General features: G+C 36.8%; 1 long non-coding RNA gene across 1 annotated transcript in view; it reads right to left on the bottom strand.

Annotated features, from left to right (window-relative positions):
* The window catches only part of LOC309853913, a 254,206-nt gene that overhangs the window by 192,893 nt on the left and 33,492 nt on the right, over positions 1 to 27,821 (bottom strand). Inside the window, exon 3 of the long non-coding RNA XR_014306025.1 lies at positions 5,632 to 5,712. This is a non-coding gene — a long non-coding RNA (uncharacterized lncRNA). The remainder of the gene's footprint in view (positions 1 to 5,631; positions 5,713 to 27,821) is intronic.

Raw genomic sequence — 27,821 nt, 5'->3', positions numbered from 1 at the left:
TGGTGGGAGGGGGAACTAAGCCCTCACCAGACACTAAAACATGCTAGAGGAAGCTTGCAAATTCCTACTTCGTCTATAGGTTAGAAAAAAGCTTTTAATCATAGTTCAAAACCCAGAGACAAGTGAAAGGAGAGATTAATAAATTTGGCTACATAAAAATAAAAATTTTTGTATGGCTAAAGCAAACAAAGTCAAAAGGCTTTGATAAGCTAGAAGAAAATATCTGCAACACATACCACATACCACAAGCCGCTAATATCCCTAATACATAAAGAAATCTTAAAAATCCAAAGATAACAGCTTAAAATGGAAGAATGACATGAACACACACACACACACACACACACACACAATCTAAAGTGGTGCTTAAACAAATAAAAAGTGATCAAATTTTCTCATAATTAGAGAAATGCAAACTTAAACATGGAGATGCCATTTCTCATTTATTAAATTGATGAAAAATTTAAAGAATGACAACATAGTCTCTTGGCAAGATTGTAAGGAAACAAGCACATACATCGCTAATGAGAAGGTAAACTGACGGACTCTTCTGGAAAGGAATTTGGCCATATCTAACAAAAGTACATATGCACGTACCTTTTGACTCAGCAATTCCACTTCTAGGATTCTAGCCTAAAGATATAACTCCAATAATACAAAAATACAGACTGACAAGATTACTCACTGCAATAATGTAATTGGAAAATATTAGAGACAATCTAAATGTCCATACACAGGAGAGTAATTGAAAAAACTGATCATCCACATAATGGAGTACTGCATTACATGCAGTAGCATGAAATGATATGGAAAGATTTTCAGGACATATTGTTAAGTGGAAAAAAAGAGGAAAGTACAAAGGGAGTATCAACAGTATGTTACCCTTTATGTATGAAAGACAGGAATGGAGGAAAATACGTATCCACTCATCTGTGCAAAAGGGATACAGGAAGGAATAAAGCAGTAACCAATGAGCATGGTTACTTTCTGGTTGCTAGTGGAATAGGGAGGAAAACGGGGGGCATGGGAACAGGTAGTACGGAAGAGGGGAGTGACTTTCTCTGAATATACATTTTTATATAATTTGGACTCTTAGAACCATAGTAAAATTTCATGATGACATATATTTTGTGGATACTGAGAACTAGGTTCCCTACTGTCAGAGAAAGAAGCTACAAATCAGGAAAAGAAAAAGCCAAGAAAAGAGAAAGCCAGGAAAAGAGAAAGCCCAGTGTGGTAAAATTGGAATCAGGGGTATCAGTATAAACCCAAGGTTCTTAATATATATATATATAGATGGATATATACAGGAATAAATTATACACACACACACATATCCGAATACATGTGTGTTCATGCATGTACATATACTTCCTCATTCTGTCCACAGAGAGAGCCCAGGAAAAAAATGACACTCGGTCATATGGGCACAGACATCTAGTGCCCAGATCCTGGTTTCTAAATAACGATCTCCAATGAAAGGGATCTGGGTTTCTTGGAGAAATGATCAGTTCTCCAGCTGGGAAAGGGAAAAAACGAGATGAGCCTGGTCAGAAAGTAAAGATGTGTCAGAAAGTAAAGAAGTGCTCAGAAAAGCAAAGGACCTGTGAAAGGGACATGGAAGTCGACCTGAAGGAGCTCCTAACAGCCAAAACTGGGACCATCTGAGCAACAAAAGAACAGTAATATTAATAGTAATGAATTATAATCCATGGAATATACAACAAATACCCATGAGACCATATTAATCTAAACAAATAAGCAGAATTTAAAATACACTAGTTACAAGAAGATAAACATTATATTATTCCTCTTCTGCAACATTTTTGGAGGAGTTAAATTCACCGGAACAGCAAGTAGAATGGTAGAGGCAGAAACAAGGACTTAGTATTTAATGGGTAAAGAGTTTCAGCTGCGGAAGATGAAAAAATTCCTGGAGCTGGGTAGTGGAGACAGCCACACGACAGTGTCCGTGTCCTTACTGCTGCACAAGTGTACACTTACTCATAGTTCAAATGGTAAATTTTATGTTCTATATATTTTACCAAAATAAAATCCTTTCATGTATTTAAAAAGCCAAAATAAAAATAAATAATGAACAGAGGAGAACGTCCAGCTTTTTCTTACAGTAGAATTCTAATAAATGCAGAAGGAATGAGGGAAAATAAGAAAATCTCCAGTAAGCAAACACTAGTGAATTAATTGCTGCTGTTGATGGATGTTAAAATTATCAAGCAAAAGTGTGATAAGGGGTGTTTGGGTGGTGGACTCTGTTGAGCGCCTGACTCTTGGTTTTGGCTCAAGTCCTGATGTCAGGGTCATGAGATCAAGCCCTGAGTCCAGCTCTGCACTGAGCAGGGAGTCTGCTGGAGATTCGCTTTCTCCCTTTCCCTCTACCCCTCCCCGCTCCGATTCTCTTGCTCTCTCTCTTTCTCTCAAAACAAATAAATAAATAAACCTTTTTAAAAATATGTATGATGAGAAACAGGATATTTGCATAGTCAGAGTATCTCCCCAAAAGGTACTTAGTAATTACAAAGGGGAAGATATTAACTTCAAAGTGGAGAAACTTCGCAGACACCACTCTCGCTATGTGATCAAAGTACCACCATCACTACTAGTAAGACACATCAACATAAGAGATATGTCATCATGTCTGTGATATTCCTGCCAAAAATACATTATCGAAGCCCTATCATAAGGAAACATTAGGCAAACCCGAACTGAGGGACATTCTACAAGATAACTGGTCTCTAAATTTTCAGAAGAATTAAGATCTTTAACGTCAAGGAAAGACTGGGGAGCAGCTGGGGAATGAAGGAAACTTAAGGGACATGACAGCTAAACATAAACACTTTTCTGACTTGGAACAATTTCCTATAAAAGACACTATTGGCACAGCTGGAGAAAGTGGAACGGTGTTTGAGGATTGTAAGATAGTAATATATCGGTGTTAATTTCCCAATTTTGACAATTGCATTGCAGTTATATAGGAGACACACTTATGTAGGAAATATACACTAAAGTATTAAAGGGCAACAGGACATCAGGTCAGCAACGTATTCTCAAGTTGGTGAAAAGAAAGTTACATGTACTTAACTTGCACACATAAAGTTAAGTTCTTGTATTAAAAGATAAAGGGCTGGAAAACATGAAGGAATGGGAGAAACTCCAGTGTTTCTCTCTGTAATTCCAAAAGCAGATCATTTAGAAAGGGGCAAAGAGGAGTCAAGAGGCAAAGGCACCACTGAAAGAAACAACAGCTGAGAAGGGCTGAGAATTTTCCAAGCTGGGGAAGTGAAGAAAGCCACCAGTCCTCAGAGTGAATGTTTACATCAATTGCTGAGACAGAACAACAAGAATAAATCCACAATTAAGCATACCATAGCGAAAATTCTGAACAGCAGGGATAAAGGGAAAATCCTAAATGCCACCAAGAGAGAAGACAGATTACCTACAAAAAAACAGTCATTAGACTGAAAGCAGGCTTCTTATGGGTGAAATGACACCAGTGGATGGTGGGAAAATAGCTTCCAAGCGATAAGCAAAAATCACGCAAAACCAGTGTTATTCTGAAGGCAGTAGGTCTTGAAAGGATATCCCTCAGCAAGAAGAAAACTGAACCCAGAAGAAAGGAGTGGGATATAAGGAACATACTTAGCAAAAATTAACAAAATGTATTGGTAAATCTATGTAAGTATTTGTTGCTAATGATAATCATGACAATAAGAATTAATTTTGTACCTTGAAAAACTGGTAAAACAATAAAATGGTAGTTTGAAGAAAGGATTCTGTGGGTAATTAAGGCCTGGCAAATTCCTTGTCTTGTTCAGAAGGAGAACAGAACAACTGAAGCATTACAGACTTTTGGTAGAGAGCCTAAAGTGTATGTTAAAAACATTTAAAAAAATTATTAAAAAATAGAATCTAAAATTTTCAAACTGCTGGGGCAGAGGTTGAGGAAAGAATAATAGAAATGTATAAATCCAAAATAATGCAAGAAATTATTTTTTAAGTAGGTAAAGGCTTGGTAGACAAAAAATAACAAAGTGGTAGAATTAAGTCCAACTATGTCATTAATCACAATCAATAGAAACTGATTAAGCTCAGCTAATCAAGAAAGCTACTATGTGGATAAAGAAATAAACATCAGCAATGAACTACTTTCAAGAGACATACCTAAAACAAAGGAAATAAAGAGATGAGGAAAGATAACCCTGGCAAATTCCAAGCAAAAGATTTTGAGTGAGCATTCCTGACAACAGATAAAACAGAATTTAAGGCTAAAGCATCAACAGAAATAAAGAGCTTCATTCTCAAATTATATTTTTAGGTCTAAAAAAATTATAACTATCATGAATTTGTATGCATCTACTAATACAGCATAGGTATATACATATATTTCATAAATATTTTTTCAATTTACATATACAAACTAAACATATATATTTCATAACATATTACATATAATTTATATATGTATTATTTATTTAATATATATTTCATAAAATTTTTAAATTTATAATACAAACATATCTATTTCATAACATATAAAATATGTTATGTTATTTCATAAAGATTTTATTTTAAAGTCATCTCCACACCCAATGTAGGGCTGAAGTCACAACTCTGTGATCCAGAGTTGCAGGCTCCACTGACTGAGGCAACCAGGTACCCCCGCATAGGTGTATTTAATGAAAAACAGAATTACAAAGAAAATTAGATAATCCATATTCGTAGTAGGAGATTTTAACACAACTCTCTCAGACACTGATAGATAAATCTGACAAAGGATCAAACAACACAATTACCAAACATCATAAACTGGACAGATACATTAAGAGAACAGTTCACCTAAAAAATAGAGAACACACATTTTTCTCTTTTTTAAAAGATTTTATTTATTTGAGAGAAGGAGAGAGAGACAGCATGAGCAGAGGGGAGGAGCAGAAGGAGAAGCAGGCTCCCAGCAGAGCAGGGAGCCCAATGCAGGGCTCAATCCCCAGACCCTGAGATCATGACCTGAGCTGAAGGCAGATGCTTAACCAACTGAGCCACTCTGAAGCCCCATAACATATATTTTTCATGTATATGTGGCATATTTACAAAAAAATCAATAGTTAATCACAAAGGAAGTTCCAGCAAAGTTCAAAAAATCAATAGCATACAGTTTACATACTCTGACCACAGTACAATTAAATTAGAATCAAAAAGAAAAGAGTAAAAATAAAAACATCCTTATACTATTTGGGAAATGAAAACTGAATTTTTAAATAATCAAAGATTAAAGAAATTACAGTGGGAATTGTAAAATATTTAGAACCAAAGGCAGTAAAAATATCTGCTCTTTGAAAGTGTTCTTTTGGGGCACCTGGGTGGCTCAGTTGGTTAAGCATCTGACTCTTGATTTCATCTCAGGTCATGATCTCAAGGTTGTGGGACTGAACCTCATGGCACTCTTGAGGAAAGGATTCTGTGGGTAATTAAAGCCTGATAAATTCTTTGTCTTGTTCAGAAGGAGAACAGAACAACTGAAGCATTAGAGACTTTTGATGGACTTTTGCCTATCTTAAGAATGCAAAAGGTGTGAGGTGTTTTCCAGTTTAATCACTGTATGGGTCCTAGACTTACCCGGCAGGTCTTGAATCCAGCTCCCCACCTTGCTGGGGACCTCAGCTTTCTCTCCTGCTCTCCATCAGGGATCTATTGAAACTGAAAGTCAAAGGATGAAAACAACAACGGAATCTAAGGATTTCCCTTACCTTTTTTCCAGGTTCAAAATTCATCTTAATATTAAAAAATATATATTCAATATTTGTAGATGCTTGGATCAGGAGGGCTTCTTGGGATATCTACTCTACCATTTTGCCCAAAATGGCATGCCATCATTTATCAAGTTACCAATCCCTTCTGTATCTTAGTTTCATCTTCTATAAAATGGGGTTAATAATAGAATCTACCTTATAGGTTTGGTGCGGGGAATCAGTGAGAGAGTACATGCAGAGGCCCTGGTACTGGTAAGTGCTCAATAAATGCTGGCTATTAGCAGCAGCTGTTGTCCTGTGAACTTGGTACCAAAGAGTACAAAAGAAATCAATATGATAGAGCAATCTCATCTATGAATATACATGGGAAATTCCTCAGGGGGGGAAAAAGTCAGGCATGAAATCCAGTAGGGATATAAAAGAGTACACAATGGCCAGGTAGGTTTATCTCAGGTGGCTCCACATTTAGAATTTTTTTCCAAAAACTTAACTGAAGTAGCTGCCCTTACTGAAAAGATTAAATGGAGAAAGAACATGATCATCCTAATGGATGTGGTCAAAGCCACAGAATTCGAGATTCATTCATTATAATCACCCTCAGCAAGTAGGGGTGGAAGAGCCTCCTCAATCTAACAAAGTAACGAAACGCCAAGGGCAAACCTCAGAAATAAAGGCAAATCTTCAGAAGGATGACCAGTGAGGTCACAAGTAAAACAAGGAAGTTTACTTTCACCACGATTGTTCAACACTGTCCTGTAGTTTCTACACCAGTGCTGACCAATACAAAGGTGCTGAGAGCTATACATGCAATTTAGATTTTCTAGTAGACACATTTAAAAAAAGTAAAAAGAAACAGGAGAAATTCACTTCAATAATACATTTTATTTAACCCACTTCCAAATTACCGTGTCAACATATAATCCATACAAAAAATTATTAATGAGGTATTTTACTTTTTTTCATAGTAAATCTTCAAAATCTGGTGAGGTTTTTGTTTGTTTGTTTGTTTGTTTGTTTCTTTTGTTTTGTTTACATGTATCGCATGATGGAGACCAGCCACATTTCAGGTGCTCAGTTGGCACATGTGAAAGGGTGCTAATCAGGGAAACTCATGAGGCTGCCAAAAATTTTAAAATCTGAAAATGACAAGTATTGGCAAGGATATGGACGTAGAAGCTTATTTATCACTGGTAGAAGTTCTCCTACCATTTGGAAAACAACATCTAATATTGGAAAATGTATATAATATTCAGCCTAATAATTCTACTTCTAGATAGAAACTTTAGGAAAATTCTCCCCTATGTGTATAAATCAATACTCTTCAGCATTGCTTTTAACAAGAAAAAAAAATAGAAAAACACTAAATAACCATAGGTAGAGAAAGGAGAGAAAATGGGTATATACTCACAGAAAGGAGTAATATACAACAAATAAAATGAGCTAGATGTAAATACAGTAAAATTGGCCAAGCTCAATTACAGACAGATAGATAGTATAAGAGTATTTACGTGGAATTTACAAAGTGTATAAAAATATTACTGCATATATTTTGGGCAAATTCTATGTTTAGTAAAAATATAAACAATACAGGGGATGGCTATGGAGCAGAATCACAGTAGCGGTGCCTCTGGGAAGGAACAGAGAGAAGGAAATGAAAATGGCGAAAGAAGGATCAACAATTTATCAGTAAGACATGACTTCTTTGATTAAAAATAAAATCTGAAACAAATATAATAAATGTCATTTGTAAATTCTGCTTGATGGCTAGTGGGAATTACCCAGTGTCGCCCTCAGCAGTTTCCTGTATTTTTTGAAAGTTTTCCTGATAGTAATCTAGTAGACACATTACAAAAAAGTAAAAAGTAATAGTAAAAATAGTTAGTAGTAATATTAGTAATAAAAACAGATAGCAAAAATGCTTCTTGCTATTTATGTATCAAGGATGAAAAACACTTACTAGCTACACACGAGCAGAATAGCTGCTACCAGAAGGAAAGAAAGTTCTGCCCATGAAGTCCCATGCGTACACCCGCACAGCAGATGCACACATGCAGTCTGGCATCAGAGAGACGGTGACCTGAGTCTAGAACAGTGTCTTGCACAAAGCAGGCACTCCATCAGCACTGGCTCAGTGAAATGCATGAAGTGTGATGTACTGGTGGGTGTGACCCTCAAGGGCCAATTGGCAAGCAAGGAGGTTTGCCATGATTGTTGTGCTGTGATTGTTTAAGAATGAGGACTTGGTTTCGCAGGTAACATTTGAGGGTTCACAATGGGGAATAAAATAAGGTGCTTGATCTCATTATAGGTCTTCCATCCAACTGGGATCTTTTTGCATTAAAAAAGAGGAAGAAAGTGGGGTGCCTGGGTGGCTCAGTGGGTTAAAGCCTCTGCCTTCGGCTCAGGTCATGATCCCAGGGTCCTGGGATCGAGTCCTGCATCGGGCTTTCTGCTCCGCAGGGAGCCTGCTTCCTCCTCTCTCTCTGTCTGCCTCTCTGCCTACTTGTGGTCTCTCTCTGTCAAATAAAAACATAAAATCTTTAAAAATAAAAATAAATAAATAAAAAGAGGAAGAGAATCCAGGCTACAGGGGAAGTGACTTCACCCCCCAGGCTACTCTGAACACAGTAATCCTACTTTGGTAGCCAGGTGATATCACACATTGGATGAGCAGGAGAGAACTGGAAGGATATTTTCCCTACTTCCTCAGAACCCAGTGTGTTTTGGGCTCAGCGAGGACTCCAGGAGACTCTGACTTCCTTCAGAACCTCATGCTTTGCCTGGGAAAGCTATAGGTACATTCACTGATGGAGCCTCATGATAACTTGACTTACCATTACACAGTTTTCAGGTTCTCTAAATGAAACTAGTTGCCCACATAAAACATTTATGTGCCAGATATACTGGTCTAATAACCATCTCTGGAAAGAGAAATGAATAAGGGAAAAGATAGATGATAGAGATAACAGATAACTTTGCCCCTATTTGAGAAGGTATCTCCTCTACTGGATAGAATTTAGCTGCTAAAAGATGGAGCAAATATGCCAAACTCTTGAGATTTCTGTTAATAAAAAAAAAAAAAGTAACATCCTCAGGAATGTTTTGCAATTAACCATGCTCTGTGCCTAACAAACCTAAATATGAGAATTGGCAGTGAGACCTGTAGACAGTGAAAGGAAGGGGATTTTGAGTGCTCCACGTTGTCTCTTTTGGCTCCAACTTAAGAGAACCAGGATGTAGTTTCAATTTTGGATGTGCTAATTATGTTTGTCAATTGTGAGCTTTGCTTAATTAATGAGTCATGCAAATTTAACTTTAGTATTTTTTGCACATCTAAATCATTACTATGGCAATTAAAAAGCTGCTTTGATTAGTCCCTTTCATAGTGTGTAGCACGGCTTACTTTTGTCAACTTCTTTTTGACAGTCTAGCATTTGGATACTGTTTGGAGAAAATATATTCTATATGTTTGGGGAAAAATAAAAACCAACTCAGGTGACAAGAAAGGTGGTCTAGCAGCGGAAGCTAAGTCAGCAACTGCTGGCAACATAAACTCAGTGACTACAGACTGGAAATTGTAACAGTACATGTTTAGGAGGAGTTCCCAAGGGTGGATAGAGTGGGTGCACTGAATAAACTGGGATCGTGTTTCTTTTAGTAGATTAGGTGGGAAGAAGATTTATGTGTCTTTGGTCTGAAATCAATGTCAAAATCTATTAAAAAAAAAAAAAAAACACCATGGGAACCAAGCTTGTCCCTGTCTGGGAGGCCTAGCCTAACTCTCATAATCATTAATAAATACTGTGGCCAGGTGAAGCCTGTGCCAAGTGAAGCTCTCCCCAGGGGCCATTTCATACTCTAACAAGCCCAACTGTCGGGAACATTTTATGATATTAGGTTAAACTTCCTCTTAATTGCTACATAAGTGTTGCATTCCCCCATGAACTACCTGCGGATGCTCTATTCCTCTCCTTTCTGCAGAGCAAGAATCTAACACACAGTGGGATTTAAGAGACTTCTCTCACTCCACAACAGAAATGAGTAGCCAGTTCAAGAACAAATATAGGCTTTCAGGCATGCCCCCCGCCCAGCCCTGTTCAGTGTTGTGTGTCCACCAAACCTTGCCTTCCCTTCCCCTCTGCACCAATCCTACAAGCAGGACAACAGCAAGTGACATAATAGGTTATTATAAATGCCTGATGTTCTTAAAGCACAAAACCAACAGCAACTATTTGGAGAGGATAATGTCGTTTCTCATTTTAAAGACATCCCCAAAGGCTAATAACTTTACACATCTGGTTTGACTCAGAGGGTCACCAGCATCTGTACTAGAATCCAGCTGTGGAAAAGAAAATACTATTTAATCTAAGAAGTAGATGACCCATAGGCAGCACATGAAAACCCACTGTCGAATGCTACAAGGTATATTAACAGCGAGGGCGAAACAGCTTTGGATGACTCATAGAAAACTCAGAGCCAACAGGGATAAAGGCATAGAAAAAGGTGAAAGAGGGAAGGATTTCTTAAGTAGTCTCCAGTGATAAAAATGCATGTCTTTCCTGAGCACTCCAAAACAAATCATTAAGCTAGCAGTCAGGATTCAATAAAGGTGGCCTTGTTGTTCTAAAATTTGAATGTCCTAAATAGAGAAATTAATAACTAAAAAAAATTCTGGTTCCACAGTTCCTTGATACACCAAATCTTCCAGTGCCCTGATAAAACTGAAATTTATTTTCAAAATTCTACTCCATAAACTTGCCGCACCCCCCCCCACCAATCTCTCAAATATGTGAGATACGTGTACACAAATGTGCTGCATATACTCTTACTAAATTCTCAGACACTTACGGTTTCTCAATAAAGACCTATGCTGGAGACTAGTTTCCTCTCACCTGCTCAGGGACCTCCCTTAGTAATCACACACACACACACACTCTCTCTCTCACTCTCTCTCTCTCTCTCTCTCTCACACACACACACACAGAGAGAGAGAGAGAGAGAGAGAGAGAGAAAGCATTTATCTTCAATCTTCCACTCTTCTGGATTCCTCCACCATGCATACTGATAAACTCCTACCTCCCACCCCGGCATTTTCTCTGGCAATCATACTCTCTCTCTCCTTCTGCCTTTAAAACCATCCCCATGAAGATATCTAGTCTCACTGTCTCTGCTGCCTTGCCACTTACTCACTTCTCAGCCCACTGCAATCTGGTTTCCACTGAAACTGATCCCATGGAAGTCTCCTAAGCCTCACCAGCCAACAAATCAAGAGAGGGTTTCTCAGTCTATCCCACGAGGTCTTCCTGAAACCCTGGATGCTGCCCATCCCTCCCCTCTTGAAATTCTGCCTCCAAGGTTTCCATGGGAGCACTCTTCCCTGACTCAACTTTCTCTCAATCTCTCTCCTCCCCACCTCCCTTCTCAGTCTCCTCCACTGGCTCTTCCAACATCTCCCTAGAAGTTGAAAGCCCAACAGGCTTTCCTCAGTGCCCTTCTCATTCTCTTAGCCTCTCCATGGTAGACCTCTATAAGTCAGAAGCCTAGGGCTTGCCCTGACACACTGTCATCTCCCTCTCCAGACCTACTGATTTTATGCCTTCATTTTTTGGCCCAGCTTCTCTGCCTCTAACCTACTGTCCAAACTTCAACCAAAGTGAGATTTATTTCTTTCTCTTTCTTTCTCTTCCTCTTTCTTCCTTTCTTTTGAGACAGAGAAAGCAGGTGCAGGGATAGGCAGAGGGAGAGAGAGAATCTCAAACAGGTTCCATCCCCAACACAGAGCTGGAAGCGGGGAGCAGGTGTCCATATCACAACCCTGAGATCATGATCTGAGCAGAAACCAAGATGCTTAACCGACTGAGACACCCAGATGCCCTGAGAGTGAGAGTTCTCTCAATCTTTTTTAAGATTTATTTATTCATGAGAGAGAGAGAGAGAGAGAATGAGAGCATGAGCATGAGTGGGGTGGAAGAGCAGAGCGTAAGAATCTTCAAGCAGACTCCTTGCTGAGCACAGAGGCTGATTCGGGGCTTGATCTCATGACCCCTGAGATCATGACCTTCGCTGAAATCAAGAGTAAGATGCTTAACCAACTGAGCCATCCAGGGGCCCTCTTAATTATAAACCTCATCACACTCTAATCAATTCTTATTTATAGGTATAGCTCTTCTAGTGGGGCTATGAAGGCAAAGACTGTTTCTGATTTCTAAACCAGAGCCTAGCGAACTGCCTAGTACCCAGAAGGTACTCATTATATGTTTGTATAATGAACAAAATTCTACTGGAACAAATCATTCTTTTATCTCATATCCTTTTTGTAATGAGGTGGAGAACAAACAATTTTTAATCCTTTCCATCATTTTGCAAGTCACAGGGTGTCCCATGTTAAAAATTGGCTAGCTAATCTTCCACTATCTAGGTTTCAGCCGAAATGAATTTGGATTAAGCCTTGGGGATTCACCCAAATATTTAGAGAGAATGTTAGTCTTTTTAATTGAAATTGAGATAACTGGGATCTAATGGGTTATTATAGCTGTGCTTCTCTTGGGCAGTACTGAAATAATGTCTTGTGTCTTAGGTTTTATACAATGAGATAAATAAGAAAGGAAAAGCAAAGGGATCATGTTTGTTCAATGTGGACAAGACTGACAGAGCACAAGAATCTGATTCCTTAACGGATTCAGATGGGGGCCATCTCTTTAATGATATAAAATCGGAAATGAGAAACATCAAATGTAGATTAGTTAAAGAAAATTTGATGGCAACATTGAACTCAAACTAAGTAAACAAGGTTTTTCCCAGGCAATTATAAACTATCCTCTAATTCTCCCCCAGTGGCCTCTAAAGTCAGCTTTTCTACATCAATTGTTGCATCAGTTTCCTTATGATTCTGAAACATTGTGTTGGTCTCCTGATAGATAATTTTATCTTCTACTTCTGGGGCAGTTTTGCAATTATGTAGCAGAGAATGCTATTCATCTTTCACATATATCACTCAGTCATGCTATGGTAACAAGTAGTTTATCTACCATCTTATTAACAAAACAAAATAAAACAAAACAAAACCATCTGGTGTAACTCAAGACTTCTGCACATACCAACATAATGTACTTAATGTTCACAAAGATGGCTTTGCAGGACCCTAAAATATCCTCTGAATCATGGAAGAGAGATGAAATAAATCCCTTGAGTCTCGTTTCAGATCCAAGTGTATTTCATTTATTCTAATTCCCTGAAAAAGCATGATTCCTGTAGAGCATATATGGAGAGTGTAGGTGTGTATGTGTAGAATATTCCTTTTTTTAGAATTTGTGACACTGAGTTCACCAATCATGACCTGTAATAGGAAACTTACTGTAAATTAGGGATTCTCAAAGTATGCTCCAGAGATCTTAAAGCAACTGGATAATCTTTCTTAAGTTCTACAAGGTCAAAACTGTATTTGTAATAATACTACAACACAATTCATCTTTTTCATTCTCCTCTCACAAGGTGGAGTTTTCCAGAGGCTACATGATATGTGATATTAAAACAGATTGAGTGCAGAAGCAGATATGAGAATCTAGCCTTTATCTATCAGGCCAGACATGAAAAATATTTGCAAAATGTAAAACAATCTCATGAATTTGGTCTTGGAAAATAGTTATATCTTGTAAAAATATGTTATCTATGCTAAAAAGCAGTGGAAGAATTAGGACTTCATTGTGCTTCCTGAATCTAATGAGTCATGTCTTTTATCTATTATGGAAAATTATCACCTATTATCTCTTCAAACACTTCCAATCCTCCCCCCATTCCCTTCCCCATCTAGAATGCCAATACAATGTATGTTTGTCCTTTTCGTGTTGCACATTCAGCATTTTTCATATTTTCTATCCTCACAACTTTGTGCTACACTTTGGTTACCTCCTTTAGATTTTTCCAGTTTGCTAAGTCTTTTTACAGCTAAGTCTAATCTTATATAGCCCTTCTATTCCATTCTAAAATTCAATTATTGTACTTTTTATTTTAGAAGTTCTACTTTGTTTTTTAAAATCTGTTAGGTCATGGAGCACCTGGGTGGCTCAGTGAGTTAAGCACCTGCCTTCAGCTTGGGTCATGATTCCAGAGTCCTGGGATTGAGCCCTTCATCAGGCTCCCTGTTTATCCGGGAGTCTGTTTCTCCTTCTCCCTCTGCTGCTCTTTCTGCTCCTTCTCTCTCGCTCACTCTCACTTACTCTCCCTCTCAAATAAATAAAATATTTAGAAAAATAAAAACAAAAATCTGTTAAGTCTTGTTTGTGCTGTGTGTATATTCTTAGTTCTATCTTCTGATATCATTTCCTTAAATCTTCAAAAAATATGAAATTCATGTTATATTCAGTTATCTGATGGCTCAATTATCTTAAAGATACAAAAGTTCTAATAACCACTTTTTTCTCTGCTTGTAACATATATGGAAATCCATTTCCTCCTGTACGGTGCAAGTTTGTCTTATCAGTTTATGTTCAATCAAGCCTTATGTCCATGGGAATCTTAGGCAGCCTGAGTAGAAGATGTGAGTTTTTATAGAAGATTTGCACTTGCTTTTGTTAGGCACCCAAGGTGACCAAGATAGCACATATTAGAACACCTAATCAATTTGAGACCATGTCTTTGGTTATGAATTCTCAGGAGACACTGTATTACCCACTGTATTACCAGGTCAAGTCAGAGAATTTGCCTTATTATCTCTTTTGCTGGCTATTTTTTTTTCTAGTCCATCTTTTCGTGACAGATATGCTTGAAGATTCAGTTTCATATGAGGGTCCTCATTTCTCCACATGCTGGGCCCAAGGTCTAGTCTTCATGTAACTGTTAAAGATTGAGCATCTTGGTTACCTGGAACAGCAAATACCTCTGGGCATCAGAGGCTTCAATGCCTTCTTCTTTCCTTGGTTTTCAGCTTCTTCTTCATTTTTGGTACCTGGGGATTTGCCTCACTTTTTTTTTTTTTTTCAACCCTAGCTTTATAGATGGGCTATTTGTTATATGTTGTTTAATACTCCAAGTGTCTTTTTGGGGGGAATATATTCAGATTATCTAGTTTGTCATATTGTCCAGGAATATAACTTGGTACAACATTTCTGAAATATAAAATGCACATACCACTTGATTTCAAGGAATTTATTCTTTGAATGAAAATTTGGTATTTTCTATCAAAGTTCAAAATATATACAAATTGTAACCCAGCAATATCTACAAATATACTCACACTTGTATAAATGCAGCATGAATAATGTTAATTATTGTAGGCTTAGTGAAAGTTCAAGGATTATAATAACAAGGTAAATGTTCACTATTAGGAGACTAGTTGAATAAAGTATTTCCCACAACACTTTGCAACAGTTAAAGGAATTTAAAAGATCTATATGCCCTGATATGGAAAAATGCTTATGATGCAAGTTATATGATTTTTTTAGGTAAAAAAATACAAGATATGCTTATATGTGCTTACAGATTCATTAAAAGCTTCTGAAAAGAGGGGCGCCTGGGTGGCTCAGTGGGTTAAAGCCTCTGCCTTCAGCTCAGGTCCCGCATCGGGCTCTCTGCTCAGTGGGGAGCCTGCTTCCTCGTCTGTCTCTGCCTGCCTCTCTGCCTACTTGTGTTCTCTGTCTAATAAATAAATAAAATCTTTAAAAAAAATAAAGATTTTATTTATTTATTTGGCAGACAGAGATCACAAGTAGGCAGAGAGGCAGGCAGAGAGAGAGAGAAGCAGGCTCTGCACTGAGCAGAGAGCCCGATGTGGGGCTCTATCCAAGGACCCTGGGATCATGACCTGGGCCGAAGGCAGAGGCTTTAACCCGCTGAGCCACCCAGGCGCCCCATAAATAAAATCTTTTAAAAAAAAGAAAAAAGAAAAAAGAAAGTGGTTTCTACCTTAAAAAAAAAAAAAAGCTTCTGAAAAGATACACAATTAACTGTTAACAGTAGTTAGCCATACAAGTTGGAACTGAACCCTCATTATACAAATATTGTTTCTAAATGACAAATGTGCTAATTTGAAATGATTTTTTTTTACCCATTTATTAACATCAGCTCCTTGCTTCTTTATTATCATTAGCAGTGCCACTGGTGGCATTTACAAATAAAGTTCTATTCTACAAACTGTCCTACAACTCCTTGCATCTACTACCTGTTTGTTATTCCTTAACTGTCAATTATTATCCCAAGTAATCTGGTTGCCCTCTGCTGACTTTACTAGGACATTCATTGCCTAATGCTCCAAATATAATGGCTGAGACTGAAATAAGTAGATTTCTCACCCTCACCTTCTGAGATTCCTAATGGTTTACCATCTACATGAGTGTATATAAAGGAGCTGTTATGCCACTCCAGAGGGTTCAGTGAAGAAGCTAGGCCATATCTTTGGCTTGTCACAGCCTAACCAGCAGGACATACCGATTTCAACATCTGAGCCTGGATGCAGCTTCTGACTGAAGCTTGACTTTTCAACAAGCTGTTTAACTGGTAAGGACTAGTAGCTGAATTAGGCATTTATGCATCTGGGAACATTTTCTGACATAAGCCTAAAGGTCTTCCTTGACCATCTTTATTCTTTCACAAGATGAACTCCTGGTGATGACTGTGTGCAGTTACAGAATTACTTAATCTCCCCTTAGATTTAGATGCACAAATATGACAGACCCCACATACTTTTATGGGAACTTTCACATACAAATACATGACTTTCTTTTTCATTCTCTTTGAAATAGGCTTCACAATCATGCTATTATGAAAGATGGCCCAGATACTATTCTACATCTGGACTATAATTTTCACAATTGATGTGCTGCTATTGTGATGCTATGTCTTAGGTTATGATGTTTTTGTGGAAATAGGGTGTTTTAATTATGAGTTGTGTTTGTTTTAGTTTGAGGTTTTTTTGTTGTTTTGTTTTGGTTTGTTTTGAGAAAGAATGAAGAAAAAGATCAGAAGAAGAGAAAAGCTTTCCTTTTAGGGAGACGATTATTTGTTATGAGGCTTTTTTTAGTAGTATAATACTAATTATAGAGTTTAAAAAGAATACTGTACATTGTCTCTCGATGCCTGCAAGCACATCATGACAAAACTACACTTGCATATAAGCAGTACAAAATTGCAGGAGAGATGTGTCTTGGATTGCAGGCTCCCTAGTAAAGCCTTAGACCAGGACTTAAGTGCAGGGCATTTACTGAGGATGATCCAAGGGAACAGAGTGAAGGATCAGGTACAGGGAAACAAGAAAAAGAGAAAAGCAAGGGAAGAATGTGTTATTGAGGTCACTGGAACCTCAGAGAATTGTCTCTCCCTAAGGGCATTAAACAAGGCTCTGTCCCTTTTGGTTGATGTGTCTCCTGAGAGTGTTAATTCTCTCATACCTTCTTTTTTTCTCCCCAGGTAATAGTTCCTGACATGACTTTCTTTTTTTTTTTTTTTTTTTTTTTTTCATTTTTTTCACCTTTACTGAGGTATAACCGACAAATAAAATTGTAATATATTTAAAGTATACAATGTGGTCATTTGATACATGTATACATGAAGGGATTCCCACCATAAAGTTAATTAACACATCTATCACCTCATATATTTACTCCCCCACCCTTTTCTGCTGAGAACATTTAGGTTCTATTCTCTTAGCAAATTTCAATAATATATTACCAACTATAGTTACTACGTTATGCATTAGGTCCCAAGACCCTATTCTTTTCTTTTTTTTTTTTTTTTAAGATTTTATTTATTTGAGAGAAAGAGAGTGCACGGGTGGGAGGAGAGGCAGAGGGAAAGGGAAGAAGGAGAAAGAGACAAACGCTGAGCAGGGATCCTGACACAGAGCTCAATCCCAGGACGCTGAGACCTTGACCTGAGCCAGAGGCAGTGGTTCAACTGACTGAACCACCCAGCGTCCAAGACCTTATTCATCTTATAACTGAAAGTTATACCCTTTTACCAGCATGTCCCAAATTTTCCCGACCTCTAATTTTTCTAATCACTGCTCTACCTTGTTTCTATAAGTTTGACTTTTTAAAGAATTTCACATAAAAGTGATACCATGAAGGTTGTGCCTTATTCTGTTTAGCTTATGTCTCTTTCCAACAATAGTCCATTGTTATTGTATAAAAACACAACTTATTTTTGCATATTGATTTTGTATCCTAAAACTTTACTGAATTCATTTATTAGTTCTAACAGTTTTGTAGTAAAGTCTTTAGGTTTTCTACATATATGTAGAAACAGAGACAAACAGAGAGTTTGTCTACAAACAGAGACATTTTTTACTTCTTCTTCCTTTCTTATTTGAATGTCTTTTATTTCCTTTTCTTTCCTAATTGCTCTGGCTAGGACTTCTAGTACTATAAAATAATAAAATAAAAGTGGCAAGAGTGAACATCTTTGTCTTGTTTCTGATCTTTGAGGGAAAGCGTTCAGCCTTTCACCACTGAGTATAATATTAACTGTGGCCTTGTCATTTATGGTTTTATTATGTTGAGGTATAATACCCAGCTTGTGAGAGCTTTTATCATAAATAAATGTTGAATTTTGTCAAATGCTTTTTCTGCATCTATTCAGAACATCATATGATCTTTTATTCTGCATTTTGTTGATGGGGTATATCTAATAAATTGATCTACATATGTTGAACCATCCTTGCATCACTGGGGTAAATATCATTTGATCTCAGTGTATGATGTTTTTAAGGTACTGTTGAATTTGGTTTGCAAATATTTTGTTGAGGATTTTTAAATCTATGTTCATCAGGGATAACGGCCTGTAGTTTTCTTTTCTTGTAGTGTCCATGTCTGTCTTTTGGTACCAGATTAATGCTGGCCTTGTAATATAAGTTTGGAAATGTTCCCTCCTCTTGTATATTTTTGTAAGAGTTTGAGAAGGATTGGTATTAGTTCTTTAAATGTTTGGTAGAATTTACCAATGAAGGCATTTTTCATCCTGGACATTTCTTTGTTGAAAAGTTTGGATTACAAATGTCCTTATTAGTAACTGGTGTTCAGATTTTCTATTTCATCATGATTCAGTCTTGGTAAGTTGTATGTTTCTAGGAATGTATTTATTTCTTCTAGGTTATCTAATTTGTCAGCATATAATTGTTCATAGTAGTTTCTTATGGTATTTGGTATTTCTGTGTTATCAGTAGTAATGTCTCCTCTTTCATTTCTGATTTTATTTGAGTCTTCTTTCTCTTTTTCTTAGTCTACTTAAAGGTTTGTCGATTTTATTTTTCTGAAAAACCAGATATTAGTTTCATTGATCTTTCCTACTGTCTTTTTAGTCTCTGTTTCATTTATTTCCTCTCCATTCTTTGTTATCTCCTTTCTTCTATTAATTTGGGCTTAGTCTGTTCTTTTTCTAGTTCATTGGGGTGGAAAATTAGATTGCTTATTGGAGATTTTTTTTCCTTAATGTTGGCATTTATTACTATAAACTTCACTCTTATGATGGCTTTTGCAGTACTGCATAAGTGTTGACATGTTGTGTTTCCATTTTCATTTATCTCAAGATACTTGTTAAATTTTCCTTTTGATCTCTTCTTTAACCCAATGTCCAGCAGCATGCTGCTTAATCTCCATGTATTTGTAGATTTCCCAATCTTCTTATAATTTATTTCTAGTCTCATGACATTATGGTCATAAAAAATGCTTGATATGATTTCAATCTTCTTAAATTTATTAAGACCTGTTTTGTGGCCTAACATATGAGCCCTCTTGGAGAATACTCCATGTTCACTTGAGAAGAATGTGTATTCTGTTGCTGTTGGATGTAATGTTCTATATTTGTCTGTTAGATCCTTCTGGACTAATGCATGTTTTAAGTGAAATGTTTCCTTATTGATTTTCCATCTGAATGACCTATCCATTGTTGAGAGTGGGTACTGAAGTTCTCTACTATTTTTTTAAAGATGTATTTATTTATTTTAGACAGAGAGGGAGTGCACACTGTGAGGGAGGGGGGGAGGAGGGGCCGAGGGAGAGGGATAGAGAGAATCTCAGTCTCTCCACTGAGCATGGAGCCTGACTCGGGGCTCAATCCCAGGACGCAAGACCATGACCTGAGGCTGAAATCAAGAGTTGGCTGCTTAACTGACTGCGCCACCCAGGTGCCTCCCTACTATTCTATATATTTCTCCTTTGAGATCTGTTAGCATTTGCTTTATACATTTAGGTGTTTTGATGTTGAGTGCATAAATATTTACAATTATTATATACTCTTATTGAAATGGCCCTTTGCCATTATATAATCACCTTGTCTCTTATTACAGTTTTTGTCTTAAAACTCATCTTCTTGGGGGCACCTGGGTGGCTCAGTAGGTTAAGCCTCTGCCTTCGGCTCAGGTCATGATCCTAGGGTCCAGGGATCGAGCCCCACATCAGGCTCTCTGCTCAGCGGGGAGCCTGCTTCCTCCTCTCTCTCTCTGCCTGCCTCTCTGCCTACTTGTGATCTCTGTCTGTCAAGTAAGTAAATAAAATCCTTTAAAAAAAAAAAACTCATCTTCTTGGAGTATATGGATGGCTCAGTTCGTGAAGTGTCTGCCTTTAGTTCAGCTCCCTCTTCCTCTGCCTGCTGCTCTGCCTACCTGTGTATGTGTTCTTTCTCTCTCAAATAAATAATTTTTTAAAAAAAATTTTCTCTGATGTATGGATAGCCATTTCTGCTTTCCCTGGCTTCCATTTGCATGTAATACCTTTTCCATTCCTTTATTACCTTCGGTCTATGTGTTTGTTTAAGGCAGAAATGAGTCTCTTTCCTTTGTCCCTTTCTTCCTCTCTTGCTCTCTTCTTTTCTTCTGTTGTGATTTGACCACTTTCTACAGTGGTAGGTTTTGATTCCTTTCTCTTTATTTTGTGTATTTACTGTAAATTTTTACTTTGTGGTTATCAAGAGGCTTACATAACACATAGCTGTGACAGTCTATTTTAAGTTGATAACTTAAATAAGCATTTAATTTTAAATACATATAAAAATAACATTTTTACACACCCCCACATTGTTTTAGATGTTACAATGTAAATAATTTTGTACTGTGTGTCCATTAACAAATTACTGCAGTTACATTTATTTTTAATACTTTTGTCTTTTAATGTTTAAACTATAGTTATAAGTGATTTATCCATCACCATTATTCCAAATATAACTATATACTTACCTTTACCAGCGAGTTTTATGTTTTCACACAGAATGCTTCATTTCAGCTTAAAAAACTCTCTTCAACATTTCTTATAAAGCTGGTCTAGTGGTGATGATCTCTTTCAGCTTTTGTCTGGAAAACTCTCTCCTTAAATTCTTCCTCTTTCCCTAAATTCTGAAGAACAATTTTGCCAGGTAGAATATTCTTGACTGGCAGTTCTTTCAGTACTTTGAATATATCATCCTACTCCCTTCTGGCATGCAAAGTTTCTGCTGAAAAATTCTGCTGGTAGTTTTATGGGAGCTCCCCTGTATGTTGCTTTTTTCATACTACTTATAAGATTCTCTGTCTTTAAGTTTTGACAAATTAATTATAATATGTATTGAGGTGGGTACTTAATCTTCATCTTATTTGGAATTATTTGGGCTTCCTGGATCTGGATGTTTGTTTCTCTTCCCAGGTTAGTAAAGTTTTCAGACTTTATTTCTTTAAATAAGCTTTCTACTCCTTTTTTTCCTCTCTCCTCCTTTTGGGACCCCTGTAATGCATATATTGGTCTGTTTCATGGTGTCCCATAAGTGCTTTAAGCTCTTTTCACTTTTTTTTTCCTTTTGCTCCTCTTATTGGATAAATCTGACTGCTCTGTTTTCAAGTTCACAAATCTTTTCTTCTACTTGTCTAGTCTGTTGAACTCCTCTGTTGAATTTTCAATTCCATTACTGCACTCTTCAGCATTATGAATTCTGTTTGGTACTTTTTAATATTTTCTCTTTGTTGAAATTCTCTTTGCTCGTTCATTGCTTTCCTGTCCTTATTAAGTATCTTTATGACTGCTATTTGGACTCTGTACCTCGGGGGGCGCCTGGGTGGCTCAGTGGATTAAGCCGCTGCCTTCGGCTCAGGTCATGATCTCAGGGTCCTGGGATCGAGTCCCGCGTCGGGCTCTCTGCTCAGCAGGGAGTCTGCTTCCTCCTCTCTCTCTCTGCCTGCCTCTCTGTCTACTTGTGATTTCTCTCTGTCAAATAAATAAATAAAATCTTTAAAAAAAAAAAAAAAGAATTAATTGGACTCTGTACCAAATAAATCACTTATCTCCACTTTATTAAAATTGGTTTCCAGAGATTTTTATGTTATTTGTAACATATCCCTCTTTTTTCTTCATTTTCCCTAACTCTCTGTGTTGGTTTCTGCACATTAGATAAAACAGTCACCTCTCCTAGTCTTGACAGACTGGTCTTATGTAGAAGATGCATGTTGTCAATCAGCCTGGCCTGAGCTCCTGGTTTTTTCTAAAACTTTAGTGATTTTTTCAAGCTATTGTCTTTATTCTTGGTTGCTCTAGTAACTGAGGGTGTGCCAAGACCTGTCAGTGTCCCAAAGGGGAGGATCAGAATCGGCACATAAATATAGGCTGATTAGAAGATATTAGAATATCTCAGGCAGCAGCTGGGCAAGTATGTAGTTAAACCCCTCCAGAGAGAATCTGGGAGATGGGCATTTTTGTCTGCTCCCTGTAAACTGAGCCTAAGCATACAGCCATGAAGGGGTGCCCCTGAACTCATTTAAAAATGCTTCTTTGGGGGCACCTGGGTGGCTTAGTCAGTTAAGTGACTGCCTGCAGCTCAGGTCATGATCCTGGAGTCCTGATATCGAGTCCCGCATCGGGCTCTCTTGGTGGGGAGTCTGCTTCTCCCTCTGACCCTCCCCCCTCTCTTGCTCTCTCTCTCTCTCTCATTCTCTCTCAAATAAATAAATAAAATTAAAAATGCTTCTTTGCCACAGTCCCATGGGATACATAAATGCAAGCCCTATTAGCTCAGAGAAAGGTAATTCAGGGGTCCAACTCTCGGGCTACAACTGCAAAAGCTGGAGTGACAGGCATGTGTACAAGATCCTTCAAAAGAGATGTTGGTGACCTGATTTTATCACTAAACTGATTGAGACAGAGAACAATGAAAGTGCCCACCAACGCCCCCCAGGCTCTGTTGAAGACTACAGCAGCTAGTCCTTCTATGTATGCAAATTAGAAGCTAGAACCTCAGGCAGCAGAAGGTGAGGTATGCAGTCAATCCTATTCCAAAGGAAAGACAGGAAGATGAGCATTTTTGCCTACTCCATATTTGTTAAGACCTTGGGAGACAGCCAAAGTAAGTGTTCACCCACCTGTTAAAAACTAATCCATTGTTTTCCATAGTCCTGAGAGTCTTGTGAATACAAGCCCTATTGGCTTTCAGAGCTAGGTATTTGGAGAACCCATCCCTTGAGTGGGAGCCTTAAAATCTGGGACCTAGATGTGCAATTCAAACCCTGTGCTTCTGAAGGAGAAGCTGGGAGTTAAGGGTCTTACCCAATTATATGGCACTATGCCAGGGATGGGGTTTATGATCAGAGTATGTCATGGCCTTTCCTACTCACTTTGATGTAGGTGTTTTCTCCATTATCTGATGTACAGAAGTGATTTCTCTCAGAGGGAACTGCTCCATGTGTAGCAGTACATTAGGTGTATCTATGGGAGGAAGGATGTTTAGGAGCCATGTTGCTTTCTTGGTCCTGCCCCACTTTTGAGTTTCTATTTACATCAAAGTCCATGAGAGTTGATACTGAATTCTTTAGAGGATGAGATACATTTAAACAGAGATAGCAAAGAGAGCAGTTTGTGAGGCCACATGGTCTATGGGCACCAGAAGAGAATATTGGATTACTGGAACCCAAAATATCTCTCATGATAACCTTCTTCAATCCTCAAATCTACTCATTCTTTGTATTTCCCAGTACACTATTAAGACACAGACACTTTCAGAAGGAGATATTTGGGGGGCCACAGTCAAATCACTTAAACCTAGGTTCACCATATCACTTTTCAATGAGAGGAGCTGATGATTTAAAAACTACTCATGTAGTAAGAAGGTAGTGGGAAGGTATGCAAGAGAGAGCCAATGCGGCGTGGGGTAGGAAAAATTCTAGGCCATTAGCAAAAATGTATCAATACAGGCACATTGAAAAGGTGTTTCACTTACAACATGGAGAAAACAGTTAAAAGTAAGTGTCCAACTATTTAATCTCCTAAATATGGCCAAAGATACAGTGTAACTGAAAATCATATTAAAGATAAAAACATACATGTTTGGAAAAGAACTTTAGGATTCAACATCTATGATCATGGTGTTCTAAATAGAAATAAAATTGTTTCTCATTCCAAATGGATAGAACTGCTGGGTAAAATATTAGTAAAATAATAATAATAATAATAGTAGTAGTAGTAAAATAATAATAATAAATATTAGTAAAATAATAATAATAATTAGTAAAATAATAATAATAATAAAGCTTAAAAGAAAGTGAGAATTCCCCTCAGGTGAAAAGAATACAGTGGGAATATAAAGCCAGAGCAGCAGGAGACATTATGAAGAAGTGGTATTTAGTCTAAGAATGGGTCCTAGAGCCTGGAAGCTATAAGGCACAGACTCAGGAAATATAGTTTTGGGTTAGAAGTGGTAGAAAGCTGAAAGCTGGGCTTCCACATAAAGCCAACTCCCTTTAAGGATCACTTTGACTGTGGCAACCGAACTGAGAAAACTCTACCCACCAGCTACACAAAGCAGTTAAGTTATTATCTGCCCAGAACACTGAGTAGAGGAAATTCTCCTGTGAGACAGCAAGTCACTGAGATACCCTTGCTGAAAGATTTACTTAAGGGTGTACTTTAGGAAAAAAAGGAAATTGAACCCAAAAAAAGAAAGAATGGACTAAAAGAATCAAGAAGAGGTAAGAAACTGGTAAAACATCAACATCAGCAATAAACAATAATGTCACATTTCATGGATATTGAAACAAAAAGAATTTCAATATTGGACATGTGAGATTTCAATATTGGACAAGTGAGATTTAAATTTGGATTTAAAAATAAAATTCAGTTATCTGTTGGCTCTGAGAGCCACAACTATACCATAAGGACACAGAAAAGTTAAAAATACATGATGGGGAAACATACCAAGCAAATGCTAACAAAAAGATATTTATATCTAACAAAAATAATGTACAAAGAAAAACAGTATTACTAGGGATACATAAAAATAAAAAATTAATTCACTAAGGGACAAAATAATTCTGAACTTGTATAAACCTAACAACTTTAAAATATACAGGAAAATGGAATTATAATAATAAAGGAAAAGATTTACAGTCATGATTGATTTTTTAATGTGCCTCTGTAATCAAGACAAAAAACACTGTGGCTGTAAATGATATGATGACACAATTAAAAGACTTGCCATAATGACAATAATTACATAAAATAACACATACAACAATTATAAAACTTACATTCTTTTTGACATAAAAATGGAATATTTATATAAGCTGTCCATAGGGCGCCTGAGTGGCTCAGCGGGTTAAGCCTATGCCTTCGGCTCAGGTCATGATCCCAGAGCCCTGGGATCAAGCCCCGAGTTATGCTCTCTGCTCAGCAAGGAGCCTGCTTCCCCTTCTCTCTGCCTGCCTCTCTGCCTACTTGTGATCTCTCTCTCTGTCAAATAAATAAATAAAAGTCTTTAAAAAAAAAAAAAAAAGCTGTCCACATATCAGACAAAGGCAAATCTCAAAAAAATCTCTGAACACATACCACAATATCTACTCAAAATACATTAAGTTTAGAAATCAGTAACAAAAAAATCTAAAAATATTTCATGTATTTGGAAATTTTCAATGTACTCTTAAATAATTTATGACTAAAAGAAGAATTTACAATGAAAATTATAAAATATTTAAAACTGATGCACAAAGAAAAGAGTATTTCAAAATGTGTGGGGCATAGCTAAATGAACAAATTATAAAACATGAAAAATTAAAAAGTAATGACTCAAGATATTAGGAAGAAGTTGGTAGAATGAAAAGATAAATATAAAAGCAGAAGTTAATGAAATGGGAAACAAAGAAACAATAGAAACAAACCTCAAACTTGTTTTTTGAAAAGAAAAAAATAAATGAACTATTTTGTGATTAAGACTAAGCATGGGGGAAAACATGAAGATATAAATAAAACAGATATGAAAGTAAAGGGGGTCACAAATACAACAGACACTCCTAAAAATGGTAAGAAAATAGGTTGAGTAGCTTGATACCAGTAAATTTGGAAAGAACAAAATTTGAATCATTCTCTAGAAAAAGAGAACTTACCAAAATAGACTCATAGAAAATTAAAAAATTGAATAGATCTATATTAATTAAAGAACTGGAACTGATACATAAAAATATATACTCCCCCCACCAAAAAATATCACAAGCCAGCTGGCTTTATAGGGAACACAGTCGAACTTTCTGTGATCATTATGTTAAAATTTTCCAGAGAATACAAGAAACAGAAATGTTCCCAACCCATTTTATTGAGGATAGCATGCCATGACACAAAAATTGAAAAAATACAGTATTAGAAAGGATGTAACTCAACTCATTCATGAACATATTTTAAAAAATCCTAAGGAATGTATTAGTACCCCAAAACCAACTATTTATACTTGGTATATAAACACACACAGACAGACACATATACATGTAAGTACAAAGTAGAAATAATCTCTAGAATTCAAGGCTGGTTTAATACTAGAAAATCTTTTTGTGTGTTTTAACACTTTTGTAAACTAAAGGAGAAAAAAATTAATTACCTTACTATGTATAAAAAAGGCAATATTCAATTTAACGGATAGTTATCATAAAAAGAAAAACTCTCCAAAAACCAGAAATAAAAGGAAATTTTTTAAAACCTGACACAATATATTTTAAAACACTACAGAAAACATCATAATTAATAATATAACTTTAGAAGCATTCAGTGGCAGTATTGTAGCCAATGAGGTTTATCCGAGGCACAATTATTGCTAATTGAAAGAAAAAGAAGAGAAAAATAATGGGTATTACTATAACTGTTCAACATTCTTCTGTTGGTCCTAGCCAGTGTAATAAGACAGATTTTTTTAAAAAGAAGAAAAAAAAGAAAACTGAAAATAATTACAACTAATCATTGTTAAATAGGCCTGTTCAAAATTTTTTGAAGGATTTTGGCTGATCTTGATATTTCTACACAGACTAAGTGTACCTTCCCAAACTAGAATCCATAAAGCCACATTTCCCAGACTGCTTCACTCTTAGGTGCAGATCTGTTAAATTAAAAATCTTCCTAATTGTATTTTTCCAATCAGAGAGTCACAAGAACCTTTGATCCAAAAACGGATGGTAAGTAGGGCATCGCAATTCTAATGTTCCCTTTCAGACTCAAAAGAGTTCTGAGTTAGATGATACACTGTACATTTACCTCAATTACATGGGCAAAAAGGCAACAGGTGGAGTTATTTGGCTAATGCAAGTCATGACAGAAATCGCATGGATCTGGAGGTCTTAGCTATGGAAGCCTGGATCTAGCAGGATCTGTATGATGGTGGAGGGAATACAGTTCCAGCACCAGCAATCTGTGTTTTAATAAGCAAATGAGGTGATTTTGATGCACACAGTTTGAGAGTCACTGCTCTAGACAATTCCTGTCCATGTGCACAAGGAGAAATATGTAAGGATGTTTACTATGACACTATTTGTAATACCAGAGTAAGTGAAAACTGTCTTGGCATCTTTGGTAAGGGAAGAGATAAATAACTGACCTCGTTGTACAATAGATTCTATATCACAGTTCAAATGAATGAACTGTATCACCATGGATAAATCTCAGAAACCTAATGCTAAATGGGAAATGCAAGCTGCAAAAGGATTTAGAAGGCATGATATCATTTATTTAACATTTTGAAGCACACAAAACCATGGAATATATTACTTATGATATTTATGGAATTTTTTTAAAACACAAAAACATGGAACGATTCAAACACACCAATTTCAGAACAGTGGTTATCTCTAAGGAGGAAAGGAAG

This window comes from Mustela nivalis, assembly GCF_964662115.1.
Source record: "Mustela nivalis genome assembly, chromosome: 18".
NCBI classification, from domain to species: Eukaryota; Metazoa; Chordata; class Mammalia; order Carnivora; family Mustelidae; genus Mustela; species Mustela nivalis.
The sequence above is the reverse complement of the archived record's forward strand: the minus strand, read 5'-3'. Positions and strand labels throughout refer to the sequence as shown.